Below are 19,213 nucleotides of genomic sequence, written 5' to 3' on the forward strand. Positions count from 1 at the left end.
GATCACGACCTGAGCTGAAACCAAGAGTCAAGCGCTCAACCAACTGTGCCACCCAGGCACCCCTCTTTTTAAAATATTTGTAATGGTTATCTTAGAGTTTAAAATGCAGATTTTAAATTAATATGAGTCCACTTTCAAATAATACTATTCTGCTTCATGTGTGGTACAGGTATCTTAGGACAGAGAATTCCCAATTCACCTCCCATCCTTTTTGACTTTGCTATCATTCATTTCACTGATCCATTAGGCAGAATTACCCAATCATTGTTATCATCATTACTTTGAACAGTTATATTTTAGATCAATTAAGAAGAATGAAAAAGAAATATTTTATTTTGCCTTATTTATTCTTTCTCTAGCACTCTTCCTTTATTTATATCTAAGTTTCTTTCTTTCCTTTCTTTCTTTCTTCTTTCTTTCTTTCTTTCTTTCTTTCTTTCTTTCTTTCTTTCTTTCTTTCTTTCTTTCTTTCTTTCTTTCTTTCTTTCTTCTTCTTTCTTTCTTTCTTTCTTCTTCTTTCTTTTCTAAAAGTAATCTCTACACCCAACGTGGGGCTCAAACTTCCCAGTTTCTGATCTATATCATTTTCTTTCTTTCTTTCTTTTTTTTTTTTAAGATTTATTTATTTGACACAGAGAGAGAGACAGCTAGAGAGGGAACACAAGCAGGGGGAGTGGAAGAGGGAGAAGCAGGCTCCTGGCTGAGAAGGGAGCCCGACGCGGGGCTCGATCCCAGGACCCCGGGATCATGACCTGAGCCGAAGGCAGCTGCTTAACGACTGAGCCACCCAGGCGCCCCTATATCATTTTCTTTTAAAAGAAGTTGAACTTCTTTTAAAGAAGTAGAACTTTCTTTTAAAAGAAGTAGAACTTCTTTTAACATTTCTTGAAAGACAGGTCTTGCTAACAATGAAGTCTTTCAGTTTTTGTTTCTCTGAGAAAGTCTTTATTTCTCCTTCACTTCTGAAGGATAATTTCCCTAAATATGGAATTCTAGGTTGGTGGACTTTTTTTTCTTTCAATATTTTACTCCACTTTTTTGTTTGTTTGCATGGTGTCTGAGAAAAAGACTGACAATTCTTATCCTTCCTCCTCTATGGCCAAGCTGCTCCCCTCTCCCCACCAGCTTCTTTTAAGATTTTCTCTATTTTTAAAAAAGATTTCATTTATTTATTTGAAAGGGAGTGCAAGTGAGACAGAGAGAGCAGGAGAGGGGGGAGGGATAGAAGAAGAGGGAGAAGCAGACACTCTGCTGAGCAGGGAGCCCAATGCAGGACTCCATCCCAGGACTCTGGAATCATGACCTGAGCCGAAGGTAGATGCTAAACCGACCGAGCCACCCAGGCACTGAAGATTTTCTCTATTTTTGGACTTTCTGTAGTTTGAATATGATATTCAAACTGAGGTGTTTTTGTTTTTTGTTTTAATATTTATCCTGCTTTGTGTTATCTGGGCTTCCTGGATTTGTGGTTTGGTGTTGGTCAGTAATTTTAGAAATGTCAGTCATTTTTACTTTAAATTTTTCTTCTGCTCCTTTTTCTCTGTCTTCTTCTAGTGTTCTGTTTTGTGTATGTTGCAACCCTTGAAATTTTCTACAGTTCTTGGATGCTCTGTTCTGTTCTTTTTCTCTCTCTTTTTTCTTTTGTATTTCAGTTTTGGAAGTTCCTAGTGGCCTATCTTCAAACTCACTGATTCTCTCTTCAGCCTTGCATACTAATGAATTCATCAAAAGCATTTGTTTCATTTCTGTTACAGTGTTCTTACTTTCTAGCATTTCCTTTTGCTTCTTTCTTAGAATTTCCATGCCTCTGTTTACAATACTCATCTGTTCTTGCATATTGTCCACTTTTCCCCCTAGAAATTTTAGCATATTATCTTAGCTATTTAAATTTCCAGGTCTGATAATTCCAAAGTTTCTACCATATCTGAATTTGGTTCTGATGCTTACCTTCTCTCTTCAGACTGTGTTGTTTTTTTTTTTTTTCTTTTACCTTTTAGCATGCCTTGTAATTTCTTATCAAAAGCTGGACATGATATACTGGATAGGAGGAACTGAGGTATATAGGCCTTTAGTGTGGGGATTTATGTTAATCTGGCTAGGAGTTGGATTGTGTTTTATGTCTGTTGTTGGTATACATACCAGAAATTTCAAATTTCTCTAGCGTCCTAAATTTTGTCTTCTTTCTTGACTTTGGGTTTCCCTATGTACTCTTCCTTGAGACTCTGTGTCTTTCATCCCTTTTAGCGGTAATGCACTGTTAGTATACTCAGGCTATGTTGGTGTGTGGGGAGGAGTAGCATTTAGTTTTAGAATAGGCCCATTTCTTAAGGCTATGAACTTCACAAGTGTTTCTCTCATGATATACTTTGTCGCCTGCTTACTATTTCCTTACTTGCTGCAGTGTTCCCATCTATTTCCTTGAAGCCCTGCCTCCTGTTGATTATCTTTCCCTTAAGGTGAATAGGAAAGTTAGAACTAGAGTTGGGATATGCTTCTAGAAAAGGAGACATTTTTTTCAAGGAGGAGCAAGATGTTAGCATTTCTCATTCTGCTCACAGCTATTTGTTGCTGAGGTAAGTCCTGAGTTAGTGTGACTGAGAGGTAGGAGCACCCTTCTGTTGTCTATCCTCCATCATGGAATGTAGGCTTTACCTTTTGTACAGCAAACTTTGAAGTCTGGGACACCAATCATCTTTACCCCAGCTCATGAGATTATGGTTACATACTGGGAAAGGAAAGCCAAAAAGACCTTTGTCAGCCCCCTTCCTCCCCCTGCCCCAGTGCTCAGCTTCTATAGTGAATGTGTTTCTCAGAGAGAAGCTTGCCATTATCACTACCCTCAGCTCCAGAGCCCTGACTTAGAGATTTTTGTCTGGCATGGAGAGGCAAGCTATAAAACAATAGCTTCTAATCTTTTCCCAAAGGAACTAACTGCTTTTGCAATAGAGTATGGAAAAAGTCAAGTCTAGAGATGACCTCAAAAATAGTGGAGGTTGTGATGAAAGACAGTTAGAGGAGATTCAAGATACAAACTAAACTGTAGACTGGCTAGTTTGAAGAAGAGAATCAGGGAATAAGTCAGCTGGCAAAAAACCTCTCATTATGGACTGAATGTTCGTGTTCTCCTAAAATTCATATGTTGAAGCCCTAACCCCCAGTGTGAGGAGCTTAGGCCTTTGGGAAGTTTAAATGAGGTCATGAGAGTGGAGATCCCATGATGGGCTTAGTGCCCTTGTAAGAGGAACCACCAGAGTGCTTGCCTCTTCTTTCTCTCTCTGCCATATTTGGATATAGTAAGAAGGCAGCTATCTACAAGCCAGGAAGATGGCCCTCACCAGGAGGTGAATCTACCTATGCCTTGATCGTGGACTTCCCAGCCTCCAGAATGCAGAGAAATAAATGTCAGTTGTTTTAGCCACCCAGTTTATGGCATTTTGTCATAACAGCCTGATTCAACTAAGACTCCTCCTGATGTCAGAGTGAATATCAAACACAGACCTCAGAAACTATTCTGAGAACCCATAATTTGATTGGATTTGTTTTCAAAGCAGTTTATGACCCAGGGCATTGTTGAAAACAATTGAACAATCAGCTGACAATTGGTGGAGATTGTCATTTGGATGTGGTCAAGAAAAAAGAAAAAAAGCCTTACCACGCACAACCGCTGTCATCCCAGGGTGATTATGGACATGATCAAGTCTGTGCCTCCCTGAGGAGAAGCAACAGAAACTTATAATGTGTGAAGGAGGAAAAGATTTCTCTAAAATCATCCAGACAGTCACTAAACAAATAAAGAAGCAAGTAGCAACAACAAATCTGGTGGTGGGTGTGGCTAGTACCCAGAGTTACTATAATACGTTATCTAAAATATCTAATTTGCAACAAAAAATTTCAAAGTATAAAAAGAAACAGAAAAGCATGACCCATATACTGGGGGAAAAAAACAGTGACAAAAATTTTCTGTGAGAGTAACTAGATGTTGGATTTAGCAGGAAAAGATTTCAAAATAGCCCTTATTTAAACATGTTCATAGAATCAAAGGACATCCTGACTAAAGAAGTGAAGGAAGATATGATGACACTATCACATCAAATAGAGAATAGCAATAACCAAATGGAAATTAAAAAAAGAGCTGCATGGAAATTATGAAGCTGAAAAATAAAATAACTGAAATAAAAAATTCACTAGAAGCCATATGCTTCAGCAATTATGCTCCTTAGTATTTACCCAAATGAGTTGAAAACTTATATCCACACACACCTGCACACAAATGTTTATAGCAGTTTTGTTCATAATTATTCATAATTCTGCTCACAGCTCTAAACTTGGAAGCAACCAAGATGTCCTTCGGTAGGTGAATGTTTGGGCAAACTATGATACCACCATATAATGGAATATTATTCAGCAATTAAAAAATATGAGCTGTCAAGTCATATAAAGACATAGAGGACCGTAAATGCATATTGCTAAGTGAAAGAAGCCAATTTGATGTTCTATATGATATTCTACAAAGACAAAACTCTAGAGGTGGTGAAAGATGAATGGATGCTAAAGCTTCAGCAGGAAGGGGCAAATAGAAGGAGCAAGGGAATTTTTAGGAGAGTGAAATAATTCTATATGATACAGTAATGGTAGATACATTATACGTTTGTCAAAAATATGGAAGTGTACAGCACAAAGAATGAACTTTAATGTGCACTATGAACTTCAGTTAATAGTAATGTGTGAGTATTGACTCATCAATTGCAGTAAATCTGCCACACTAATTCTGCATGTTATAATAGAGAAGACGACTGAGGGAGAAAGCACATTTGGGAACTCTCTGTACTTTCTGTTCAATTTCTCTGTAGACCTAAAAGTGTTCTTAAAATAAGTCTATTAATTAAAAAGTATTCATTAGAGGGCTCACCAGTACATTTGAAGTGGCAGAAGGAAGAATACATGAACTGGAAGATAGATTGATACAGATTATTTAAGCTAAAGAACAGAAAGAATAAGGAATGAAGAAAAATGAAGAGACCCCCCCAGAGAAATTGACACAATAAACAGCACCAATTCATACAACATTGGAAAGGAAAGGAAGGAGAGAAAGAAGGAGAAAAATGTTCAAAGAAATGGCTGAAATCTCCCCAAATTTGATTAAAAATCAATAATCTCCATATCCAGGAAGCTGAATAGAAATAGAAATAGAAACTCCAAGTACGAATAAATTGAAAGTGATCTACTAAGAGACATATTACAGTAAAAATTCTGAAAGTCAAAGACAAGGGAAAAATCTTAACATCAGCAGGAGAAAAAGGACTCATTATTTACAAGGGACCCCAATAAGACTAACCGTTGACTTCTCAACAGAAACAATGGGATAACGTATTAAAAGTGCCGAAAGGGAAAAACCACTATCAGCCAAGAATCCTATTTTCAGCAAAGCTATCTTCCAAATGTAAAATAAAGGTGAAAGTGAAATAAAGACTTTACAAGTAAACAAAACCTGAGAGATCTGACTTACAAGGAATATTAGAAGTAGTTCTTCAAGCTGAAAGCAAGTTACTTCAGATGGTAATTTGAATCCTCTCCCACACCCCGATAAAGAACACTGGTAAAGATAATTATGTTACTATGGAAGACAGTATAAATGCATATTTCCCTCCTTTTTCCTGTTAACAGACTTAAAAAGCAATTGCATAGAATAATATTATATAATATATTGCTGGGCCTATAACATAGAAATACAACACATGTGTAATATGTTTGTCAATAATAGCACAAAGGAGGTATGTGGGAGCAAAGCTGTGTTGGGCTAAGGAAACAACTATAGATAATAGAGTGATTAACAATGTATTGTTGGTTTGAAACATTAATAAGTGTAACATGTATAGCAATGATAACATAAAAGAGTGGAAAGGGAATAGAGTAACATTTCTATATACTACTGGAATTAAGCCTATATAACTTTAAAGCTGACTTTGATACAGTAAACTGTAAACTCTGGGGCAACCACTGAAACCAATAAACAAACAAACAGACCAAAAACCCTTAAAAAATATAGTGAAAATAATCAATAAGGATATTAAAGTGTTACATTAGAAAATACTCATTTACTGCAAAAGAAAGCAGTAAAGGAAGTATAGAGGAATAAAAAAGTAAAAAAGTAAATGGGCAGACATAAATCCAACTATATTAATATAGATTAAATCAGAAGGGAATAAATAATCCAATAAAAAACCCAGTCCTTGTCAGACTGGATTAAAAAACATGATCTAACCATAAGTTGTCTGTAGGACATCCATTTTAGATTCAAAGATGCAAATAGATTGAAAATAAAAGGATGGAAAAATAATAAAAGCCTCAATCCATCTAGAAGATATAAGAATTATAAACTTACATTTACTTAATTACTGAGCAACAAAATAGTAAAGTAAAATGAACAGAAATGAAGGCAGATATAGATAGTTCAAGAACAAGAGTTGGAGATATCAATACCCCACTTTCAATAATGGATAAAACAATTAGAAAACCAAAAAAGAAACAACACTTGAACACATTATAAACCCAAATACCTAAAAGACATCTGTATAGAACCCCCACCTAGCAATCATAGAATATACAGTCTTCTCAAATGCAGGACATCATTAGTCTTCAGGGAAATGCACATCAAACACGGAAAGACATACCAATTCATACCCACTAGGATATCTAGAATGGAGAAGTGAGAAAGCAACAAGTGTTGACAAGGATGTGGTGGAATCAGAACCTTCATACGCTTCTGGTGAAAATGTAAAAGGGTGCAGCCATTTTGGAAAACAGTCTGCTGGTTACTTAAATAAACATAGAGTTACCATATGACTCTGCAATTCCAGTCCTCGGTATATACCCAACAGAATTGAAAGCATGTCCACTCTGAAACTTGTACAAGAATATTTGTAGTCGCTTTATTTATAATAGTCCAAAGTGGAAACAACCCAAATGTCCATCAACTGATGAATGGAAAAACAAAATATGAGAGATCCATACAATGGAATATTAGTTGGCCATAAAAGGGACTGAAGTACTAATAGATGCTACAACATGAACAAACAAAAACGGAAAGAAGTCTCTAATATATGATATTCATGTGAGATGTCTAGAACAGGGGAATCTGTAGAGACAGCAAGTAGATTAGTGGTTGTCTAGGGCTCCTGGGGGGTAAGAGGCAGAGGGGAGTCTAGGGAGCTGGAAGTGTGCTAGCTAAAGCTTACAGGGTTTCTCTTTTGAGAACATTTTTAGAAAATGTTCTAAAATTGAATGTGGTGATGGTTGCACATATCTGTGAATATACTAAAATGTATTGAATTGTACACTTTATTTTTTAAAGATTTTGTTTATTTATTTATTTTAGAGAGAGAGAGAGGCAAGAGTGGGGCAATGGGCCAATGGAGAGGGAGAGGCAGAGAATCTCAAGCAGACTCCGCACTGAGTGGATGGAGATCATGACTCAAGTGGAAACCAAGACTGGGACACTTAACTGACTGAGCCACCCAGGTGCCCCTGAATTGTACACTTTAAATAGATTATGTGGTATATGAACTATATCTTAATAAAGCCATTTTGAGAAGAATAGATTTTGGAAAAAAAAGAATAGATTTTGTAGATAAATATTTATTGACACTGGATGATGTTTCAAGGCAGAATATAAAACAATACGCATGATCTTACTTAAAAAAAAAATACTTTCAGGGATGCCTGATGGCTCAGTTGGTTAAGCATCTGCCTTCAGCTCATGTCATGATCCCAGGGTCCTGGGATTGAGTCTCACATCGGGCTCCCTGCTCAGCAGGGAGCCTGCTTCTTCCTCTCCCTCTCCCACTCCCCTTGCTCCCCCTGCTTGTGTGTGCTCTCTCTCTCTGACAAATAAATAAATAAAATCTTTAAAAAAATACTTTTATACACATAGAAAAATATATGTAAGGATAAGTGTTAAAAATGGTTATCCTTGTTATTGGGATTATGAATATTTTAATTTTACCCTTTCTTGTCTATAGATAATATCTACAGTGAATACGTCTATATATATCTGTCTATCAACTTTGTGATGGAAAAAATGCTTCAAAATTACTTGATGTCTGCTATAACACAATCAAAATTGCAGGGAATGTGGTGGCAGCATTTTATCTTGAAAAATTCTCAAAGAAATTTTAAGCAAACACCTACCCTTCATGAAGAAACAATCTCAGTAAAAGACTCATAGAATCTTTATCTTTGAACACTATCACCTGGAGTACCCTTCAAGATTAACTGGCTGGGTAATGTATATCCTGGTAAGTGGGCGGTAGTTTACTCAATAGGGCAGTAGACTTCTAGCCCATTAAATGTGAAAACAGTATCTTCGAAAAGCACAACATTGACTTTGACATAGTTTATCTGGAAGCCTTTCTTTTTTATAGCAATTAGTTTTTTTTTTTTTTAAAGCCACTCTTAGATTGGGACAGTAAGACTTTGCTATCTATGTTTGGATAAATCTTATTTCTAACTGAGAGTGTTAGGTGGAGGAGTGGAGGGGAGAAATTGTATAGTTCATTAAAAAATATCATCAGATCTTGAAAAAATATTGAGGGACGTCTGGGTGGCTCAGTTGGTTGAGCAGCTGACTCCTGATTTCGGCTCATGTCATGATCTTGCGGTCTTGGGATTGAGCCCCATGTTGGGCTCTGTGCTCAGTGGAGAGTCTGCTTGAGATTCTCTCTCTCCTTCTCCCTTTGCCTCTCCCCCACTCGCTTGCATGCACTCTCTTTCTAAAATAAACAAATAAATCTTTAAAAAAATATTGATATGAGTAAAGAAAATACTGTGCATCCTTATACTATAAACAGAATATAAGATATCTGTGGTGAGTATGTGGGAGAAATATAGCTATTTACACAATAGATTTTTTTTTTTTACAAATCTCTCAAACATCAGTTTCATCCATAGATGTACTATTACTGGAGTAAGAATATGGTTACCTAAAATTACCACCTATATGTCATCAACTTTTTTTTCTCTTTCTGTTGCTCATTCCAAACACAGGGAAATATTTAGAACTTATAACTGGAAGTGTTTTTTGTTTTTTTTTAAAATCATATCAGTGTAACAGAGCTTCCTTTTATTCTGAGGTGCCTCAGTTCCTATGATAATTTTTTTAAAGATTTATTTATTTATTTTAGAGAGAGAGAGAGATCGAAAGAGTGCAAGCAGGGGCAGGGCTGAGGGAGAGAGAGAGAGAGAGAGAGAGAGAATCTTAAGCAGGTTCCAAGCTCAGCATGGAACCTGACGTGGGGCTCAATCTCATGAGCCTGAGATCATGACCTGAGTCAAAATCAAGAGTCAGACACTTAACCGACTGAGCCACCCAGGCACCCCCGTTCCTATGATAATAAGGGCATTATTTAATGTCACAGTTTCAAGTACCATATTTTTATGGATTTCAAGTTATTTTACACATTTCTCTGTAAGCATATTAAATGTGAACTTTTCAAATGGATAGAAATGCAAATGAGCCTACTGGGAGTAAGAATCAGGAAGTAATTCAATTATAACATTATAGTTAGCATTTATTAAACCCCTACTATGTACCAGGCAGTCCTAGAGACTTTGCATGCACTATCTCTTTTAACCAGCACAGTAAGCTAATGAAGTAGGAAACTGAGGCCCAGAGTTTACACATCTTGTTTAACATGACCACACATTCAATAAGTGAGGCTTGAACCAGGTGTGTCCATCTCTAAAATCTAGGATTTATTTATAATAGTTTGAGAGAATGAAACAATACCTTTCTGATATTCTTATAGCCCTGGTTAATTTATGCATATATCTTTTGCACTAATATTGGACATTTAGCTAAGAATTTGGGCTCTAGAGTCAGATCTGGGTTCATGCTACTTACTCAATGTACAGTCTTGGGCAAGTCAACCAAGTGTAGCCAGGTTTCCTTTTCTGAGAGTGGGGTTGAATAATATTGACATCATAAGGTTTTTGTAAAGAGTAACTGTAATTACTATGCATGAATTCTTGACACTGCTAAGTAATTGTTAGCTCTTATCATGATAATGAGAAAATTGTCCTGTTGAATCCATAAAATAAGATTCCACCCCTTTGGTCATGCTGCGGTGTCCCTTGTAGGGAAAGGAAATTTCTATTGTAAGCCATGTTTGGAATTAGAATATTTTGGCCAGGAAATGAGCCATAGAGGTTGACTTTGAACTGGGGTAAGATACTTTCACTTCTTTGGGAATATCTCTCAGGTGTGGACTCTGGGACATCTATGTTATTGAGGGCGTTCTTTTTTTTTTTTTTTTAAAGATTTTATTTATTTGAGAGAGAGAGAATGAGAGACAGAGAGCATGAGAGAGAGGAGGGTCAGAGGGAGAAGCAGACTCCTTGCTGAGCAGGAAGCCCGATGTGGGACTCGATTCCGGGACTCCAGGATCATGACCTGAGCCAAAGGCAGTCGCTTAACCAACTGAGCCACCCAGGCGCCCCATTGAGGGCGTTCTTGTACGGTGTAGAAACAATGGCTTCTTCCTTACGGAGGCAATCTGTGTTCTAAGCAAGGAGGCACATCCCCATTATGTTGGGATCTGAAGTACCTGAAATCTTGTGCCTGTAGGTTCCCAGAGCATCCATATCCAGTAGGTCATTGTAAATTACACTCTGGCTTGTAGTTTTCTTCTGTTATCATCAGGACTTTAATAAAAACTGATCACATACAATGGAATATTACTCAGCCATCAGAAAGGATGAATTCTTACCATTTACATCGACGTGGATGGAACTGGAGAGTTATGCTGAGCAAAATAAGTCAATCAGAGAAAGGCAATTGTCATACGGTTTCACTCATGTGTGGAATATAAGAAACAGCGCAAAGGATCATAGGGGAAGGGAGGGAAAACAGAATGGGAAGTCATCAGAAAGGGAGAAAAACCACGAGAGACTCTTAACTATAGGAAACAAGCTGAGGGATGCTGGAGGGGAGGTGGGTGGGGGGATGGGGTAACTGGGTGATGGGCATTAAAGAGGGCACATGATGTGATGAGCACTGGGTGTTATATGCGATGATGAATTATTGAACAATACATCCAAAACTAATGATGTACTATATGCAGGCTAATTGAATTAAAAAAAAACAAAACTGACCACATATTTCAGTCTGGTCTCAGCTCTGCTGTGGGAAACTGAGGGAAGGTTCTGTGTTCATGCTTTGGCCAGAGTGGTGAGAGCAAGTGCCATGGTTTAATAGTTTCAATTGTTACACATTTTAAATTCCTTTCTACATATATTTGTACTTTATTGAAACTGGTAATCAAATGTGTTAGGTTGGTTTTCAGCTCAAAATTTGTTCATGATACTGACACAGATAACACTGAAGTGAATCTATGAATTTTGTTCGTTCTATTCATTCACTTATTCAACATATATATAGGGTCAACCAGTTATAAACCAGGGATTGTTCTAAATGTTGGGGACATAAAGCTGATCCTTGCCGCATGGAAGACAGATACATAACAGAGAGGATGGTTACCACAGTAAATTACATATGGTGTGTAAGTGGTAAAATGTAGCAAGAAAAAAATTGAGAATCTAGTAGAAATAATTCTCTGGGATAAATACAGGTCTACAAACAATAGGATTCCTTCAAATAGCAATGGACTAGATATTGGGCATACCCCCAAAGACAAGTGTCCAATGTTACAACCCTTGAGGAAGATACTTATATTATTCCCATTTGACTTGTGAAGAACTGAGGTGTGGAGAAGGGTTTTTCCATACTACCCCAGTGAGCACAGATTTGCGGGGCAAAAGTTTGAGTAGAAGCAAGATTTGCCTAGTCTCAAGTTATCAGCCCCAAGCATATTTATCCATTTCAGTGAGAAAGAGAGTAACTACAATGGAGAAACACACCAATCTAACCAAGTGTTCAAGGCAAATATAACCAATAAGGAGACATTACTTTGGAATTTTAGAAACAAAATATGAAATGCAAGTCATTAATAAAAAGATTACAATAAACTGAGAACATTTACTCATCAGGACACCTTAGAAAGAGTGAAAGGCAAGACACAAGATATTTACATCAATCATAAATGAAAAAGATCATCCCAGGGTCATATAAAGCACTCCAGAAATCAATATGAAAAAGACAATCCATTGAGAAACAGGTCAAAGACTCGAATAGGCTCTTTAAAAATGAGAAATCACAATGGTCATGAAGTATGCAAAAATATTCTTAACCACATTGTTAATCAGGGAAATGCCAGCTAAACCCAAATGAAATAGCATTACTACACCACAGACTGCCTAAAATAAATGTAAAAGAGATCTAACAGCAACTTTGGCCGGGATCTGGACCACCAGGAGTGCTCATATTGCTGGTGGAAGTGTAAATTTATACAACTGCTTTAGAAAACTTCCTGGCATAACCTAGTAAAATTGAAGAGATGCATCCTCCAAGACAGAGTGATTCTACTCCTATGTTTATACCCTCCGAAACACCTTCAGAATTGTATGTAAGATGCTCTAAAACACATAGATGAACACATTCATAGCAGCATTATTCATGAGATCCTTGAGGAAGCACTGAGATATTCACCTACAGCAGGATGCATTAATAATTCATGCAATGGAAGATAATATAGCAACAAAAATGAACTCATTAAACACCCTTCAAAGCAGATGAATCTTAAGAATCTATGTATGGTTCAGTGGAAAAAGCCAGTCACCTAAGCACACACACATGCATACCCCACATACTCTGTGATTGCATTTAGGCAAAAGCAAAATATTTTACTTAGAGATACTTACTTTGAAGCTAAATTATAAGCAAGAGGGAAGGGCAACCAGGACTCCTCTGGGGTCCCGAGAATGCTCTATTTTATAACTTAGGTATTGGTTACATAACTATTTTATAATTTTAAATTATACATTTATGCAAAAAAGGAAGAATATGATCGTCATTCCGGCTTTCTTGGGCAAATCACAATTTCCTAGTGTCACAAAAATATTTGATAAACGATGAAGTATGCTTAAATACTTAATTTTTACAATCATGCATATTTAGGCTTTTCTGAACTTTGATAGAGTCATGCATTTTTTTTCATAAGGGTTGCAGACAGAAAAGATTCTTAACAAAATTCGTGACAATGACAATCTGTTTTATCAAATTTTGCAGAAAATGTGGGCCAATTTCTTTTATTGTAACCATATGTAATGTGAAACTAAAAGTCAAGATTTTCCTTAATTTACTCCATTTTCAGTAAATGCCTTCAGGCATAAGAGGGGGCTGAAGTGTCTACAAGTCAGATTGTAATAAAAAACCTTCAGAAATGACACTTTTTCAACTAGTCCACTTGATGGCACTCCGCGAACATCGAATGAAGGCTAACCCCCCATAGATGCTTGATGCATTAATGTGTTTTCATAATCTTAGACCCTGTGAATTCTAAAGGTCTTTTCTGGCTCAGAGTTTTGGATATATTCTGTAGGCAAAAATAGGATTAAAAATTCCCAAAGAATTAAAGAAAGATATATTAAAACTCTCTAGGACAAACAGAACTTTTCACATCCTCTTGCTTCTTGCTTCTTCCAAATTATGAACCCTAGGAAAATAGAGAACTTTGGCTCTAAGATTTTAGAAGATCAGGCTTGATATATATATATTTATCATATGTATATTCAGTTAAAAATATCAATATATATTCCGTTAAAAATCTTGGGTATATATACCCTGCAAGATTTTTAACTGAATTCTTTTGTGGGGAGAATGAAATGGAGAATATTTTGCCCGTGTGTCTTAGTCAGACCTAGGCTGAGTTGCTTAAACAACAAACCTTTATTTCTCACAGTTCTGGAGCCTGGAAGTCTGAGATCAAGATGCTGGTGGGTTAGAATGCGCTTCCTGATTTGCAGATGGATGTCTTCTTCCCATATCTTCACATGGCAGAGGCTGGAGAGAGGAAGCAGGCTCTCTTGGCTTTTCTTACAAGGACACTAATCCCACTCATGAGGGCTCCACTCTCATGACCTATTAACCTCCCAAAGGCCCTACCTCTTCCTACCACATCAGGGATTAGGATTTCAACATATGAATTTGTCGGGGTGGGGTGGGGTGGGGACACAAATATTCAGTACATAATGCCATGTTTCATGCACTGCAGGAAGGGGCAGAACCTTCTGGCAGTGAGGATGCAGTCAAATTGACTTGTGTTCTGTAGTTTAAAGGGTGGGGGAGGCTGCTTTCCTTCTTGGAGGAGAATCTGCTTAGATCTTAAAGCAGAGTAAGGCTTTCTTTGCTTTGATTCCTCATCTGTAAGCAGTGGGCAGTGATTCTTGGCCACTGAAGAGAATTGGTACACAGAAGAAATGGGAGAGGCTACCATTCTTTTTGGGTGCATTTACTGAAAATGGAGTAAATTAGGTAGCATTGATTTCTAGCTTCACAGCACATACGGTATAAAGAAAGAAATTTTCCTATGCATCCTCTGAGTGAAATAATTTTGCTTTAATTGTATCAGGATTTGGAGTCACAAAACTATAGACCAACCTGTGGGTGTTACATGGAGTACCAGTAATGGTCATAAAAGAAAGCTACGAGGGTCTCTCTCCTTAGATTAACCTTAACAGACTCTTTTCCTGATTGCCATCAAGTAAGATATTTCATCTAAATTCTTAAAATAAATCCTGCAAGGGTTTCCCTTTCTGTGTGAGGATTTCAGGGTGCTTTCTGCCTATCAATGGCCTCAGAAGGAGGGAAACTCTGTTTCCGAGGGGAGACAAAAAGCTTCCTGAGAGCAGACCCTGTGGTTTATTTTCATCTCTGTTCCTTATGGCAGAAAACCCAATGACTTAGAGAGATGGATATTCAATAAACATGAGGATGATGAATTGTAATTCTGTTCAATCTAAGACCTGATCTTATAAAATTTTATTCCTTTCTGTGAGGATTTGGTTGTCTAGTATGTCCATATATAAATTAAGGTCACCACGTCTTAAAGGTAGAAACCCGGCTAGAAAATGAAATACATTTTGTGCAGGGTTTTAAGTCTAAATGCTGTACTTTTAAAAATAAAGCACCACACTGTGCTCTCCTTACCACTTCCTTCCTCTCGCTGCAAAGGAGCATAGCTTTGTCCATAATTCAGATAATGCTTATTTCCCTCAAGAATTGAAAAAGTTTAAGTGAGCACTCCTTCGGCATTATTTAACAATATGAAACAATTGGAGTTGTGTATTATGTTTTAAAATGTTACTCATAAGAAACAAACAACAACAAAAAACGTATTACAATAGGTATTAAGAATAAGTAGACACATGTTTTGGACTTTGAAAAATAGAAAACATGAAAAAAATCCACATAGTAAAATCTGATCCTCAAAAAACTAAAAAAAAAAAAAACCAAAAGAACAACACACACACACACACACACATAAAATCTGATCCTTTTTTTATAATGTAGGATTCATTTCATCTTTATGTTTCTTGAATCATCAGCCATTTGTCAAAATGCCAAAAACAATATTATATATAGGAGGGATATTAATTTTAACCTTAATTCAGCCAGGAAGAGCTGTGTGAGCCAAATTTGTATTTCATGCATCCCACACAAATTTTCTGAAATATTAGAACAATAGGAAAGCATTACAGTGTGGATTTCCTAAAATCGAACAAAATACAGTTTAAAAGCTATGAATCAAAAATCTCCCATCTTTAATGACAGTCTCTCCTAATACAGAAAAAAAGGTCTTCACAGGCAATATCAAATATTGCAATCATATGCTTTTATGAATATCTAAAATCTAAAATAATTTTATTATATAAGAAAAGAGGGGAATTGCTAAGATTTGATGGTTCACATGGTCTTTCCTGACTGGGTCAAAAAAATGTTTTCCTATTTTGAATCCAAATATTGTTTTCTTCTCTCCACATTTTTTTTTTTTAATACACAGAGGAGAAAATGTACTCATTGGCTGAGTCTATAACGAATATATGAATTTCTGGATGAAAACTGAAACACGGAATAAGCTCTAAACACTGGATTTAGTCAGACCAAAGTCTCCTGGTTTGGATGTGTGTCCTCAGTGCCTTAGTGCAGTGCCTGGAACATAGTAGGTGCTCAATGAACGTTTATTGAAAGAAGGGACCACTGAACACTGTGGATCTACTTTCTCTTGAGTCTTTCCATTTACCTCCATTCCAGTGTCACTTTCTTAGTTCTGGTCCTCATCACCTCTGGTCTATTTACTATATGAGCCTACTAAACTGTCTCTCTGGTTACAGTAATGTTTTCTCTTATTCATTCTTTATACTATAACCTTGATTTTTTTTAAGTGAAACTAGATCATAATAACAGCTAACATTTATTAATCCTTTGTATCTACCGATCACTTTACATGCATCATATGATGAAATTCTTGCAATAACAGTAATAAGAAGGCTTTATTGTTCCTGATTCTAGAGATGAGTAAACTAAGGCACAGAGAGGTGGGGTTGATGAGCTAAAGTCAGCTTGGCTATTGGTGTTTATCTTTAAGTGATATCACACCACCTGGTGTGTTAGGATGACTAATGATCTCAGTTTTCCTGTAACTGTCTTAATTTAGCACTGAAAGTCTGGTATCATAGGAAACCTCTCAGTGAAGCTGAGATAGTTGGTCACCCTACAGGTAATATAAGAACTTTATGATAGTCTACTTTCCTTTCTCCCCTCCCAACTTTAGTGCTATTTTCTTTTTCTTTTACCTTACTATTTCTATACATTTTACTTTTCCATATGTGATAAGCCCCATACTATATTGATGATATTTTTGTTTAAACAGCCAATTATTCTTAAAAGAGATTTAAATAATGGAAAAATCTTATATATGTTTTATGCTCATCAATCCTTTGTGTAGATCCAGATTTCCATCTGGTATTCTTTTTGTTCTGCCTAAAGGATTTCCTTTAATATTTTTTATAGTGTGAGTTTGCTGGTAATGATTATTTCAGCTTTTACATATCTGAAATGTCTTTATTTTTATTTCATTTTGGAAAGAAAGAGAAATTGAAAGAAATAAAATTACAGAATTACAGTTTTTTCTTTTATTATTTTAAAACCTCTGCTCTATAGAATTCTTGCTTGCATCATTTCTTTTTTTATCCAGTTTTATTGCGATAAAATTGACATATAACATTGTATTAGTGCAAACTATAAAATATAATGATTTCATATATGTATAAATTGAAAAATGATTACCATGGTAAGTTTAGTTAACATCAATCACTTCACACAGTTCAATTTTTATTTCTTTTGATATGAACTTTTAAAATCCATTCTTGGCATCTTTCAGATATGTAGTACAGTATTGTTAACTGTAGTCATCATTCTGTACATTATATCCACAGAAGTTATTTATCTTTTAACTGGAAATTTGTACCTTTTGATCAACTTCATCCATTCCTTACTCCGCCACCTCTGGCAAATATGAGTTCTTCTTCTTTTTTTTAAATGCCACATACTGTGAGATCATACAGTATCTGTCTTATTTTATCTGACTTTTTCACTGAACATAATGCTTTTGAGGTCCATCCATGTTGTTGTAAATGGCAGGATTTCCTCCTTTTTCATGGCTGAATAATATTTCTTTCTCCATTCATCTGTTGTACACTCAGGCTGTTTCCATGTCTTGGCTATTGTAAATAATGCTGCAATGAATACAGGGGTGCAGATATCTTTTTGAGATGGTGTTTTCATTTTCTTCAGATAAATACCCAGAGGTGGAATTACTGGATCATATGGTATTTTATTTTTAATTTTTTGCAGAAACCTGTTTTCCATACTTGTTGCACCAATTTACACTCCAACTAGCAGTGCGTAAGAGTTCCCTTTTCTTTTCTTTTTTTTTTTTAAAGATTTAATTTATTTATTTGACAGAGAGATAGAGAGCACAAGTAGGCAGAGTGGCAGGCAGAAGGAGAGGGAGAAGCAGGCTTCCCGCTGAGCAGGGAGCCCGATGTGGAGCTCCATCCCAGGACCCTGGGATCATGACCTGAGCCGAAGATAGACATTTAAAGATTTTTTTTTTTAATTTGAGACAGAGAATGAGAGAGAGAGAGCACATGAGAGGGGGGAGGGTCAGAGGCAGAAGCAGGCTCCCTGCCGAGCAGGGAGCCCGATGCGGGACTCGATCCTGGGACTCCAGGATCATGACCTGAGCGGAAGGCAGTCGCTTAACCAACTGAGCCACCCAGGCGCCCCGAAGATAGACATTTAAATGACTGAGCCACCCAGCCGCCCCAAGAGTTGCCTTTTCTCCATCCTTTCCCACACTTGCTATTTCTTGTCTTTTTGATGATAACCATTATAATAGGTGGAGGTGGTATATCTCACTGTGGTTTTGATTTGCATTTCTCTAATGATGTTGAGCACCTCTTTGCGTACCTGATGGCTATTTGTATTTCTTTGGAAAATGTCTATTCAAGTCTTCTGCTCATGTTTCTATTGGATTCTTTTATTTTTTTTAAATTGAGTTGTTTTAGTTCTTTATCTATTTTGGATGTTAAGTGTTATCATATATACAATTTGCAAATATTTTCTCTTATCCCGTAGGTTGTCATTTTGTTGCTGGCTTTCTTTGCTGTCCAGAAGCTTTTTAGTTTGATGTAGTCCCATTTGTTTATTTTTACTTTTGTTAGCTTTGCTTTTAATATCAAGTCCAAAAAAAAAAAAATCATTGCCATGACCAATGTGTAGGAGCTTACCCTCTATGTTTTCTTCTAGGAGTTCTATGGTTTCAGATCTTATGTTCAAGTCTTTAATCTATTTTGAGTTGGTTTTTGTGTATGATATAAGATAGGGGTTCAGTTTCATACTTTTGCATGTAGCTGTCCAGTTTTTCCAACACTGGTTATTGAAAAGACTCTCCTTTCTCCATTCTATATTGGCTCTTTTGTTGTCAATAAATTGACCATATATGCATGGGTTTATTTCTGGTCTCTTTATTCTATTCCATTGATCTCTGTGTGTTTTATGCTAGCACCAACTCTTTTCATTACTGTAGCTTTGTAATATAGCTTGAAATTAGAGTGTGATGCCTCCAGCTTTGTTCTTTTTCTCAAGATTGCTTTGGCTATTTGGGATCTTTTGTGGCTCTATACAAATTTTAGGATTGTTTGTTTTAGTCCTATGGAAAAAAAATGCCATTGGAATTTTGATAGGGACTGCATTGAA

Source organism: Neomonachus schauinslandi, chromosome 4 (genome assembly GCF_002201575.2).
Source record: "Neomonachus schauinslandi chromosome 4, ASM220157v2, whole genome shotgun sequence".
In the NCBI taxonomy this organism is placed as follows: domain Eukaryota; kingdom Metazoa; phylum Chordata; class Mammalia; order Carnivora; family Phocidae; genus Neomonachus; species Neomonachus schauinslandi.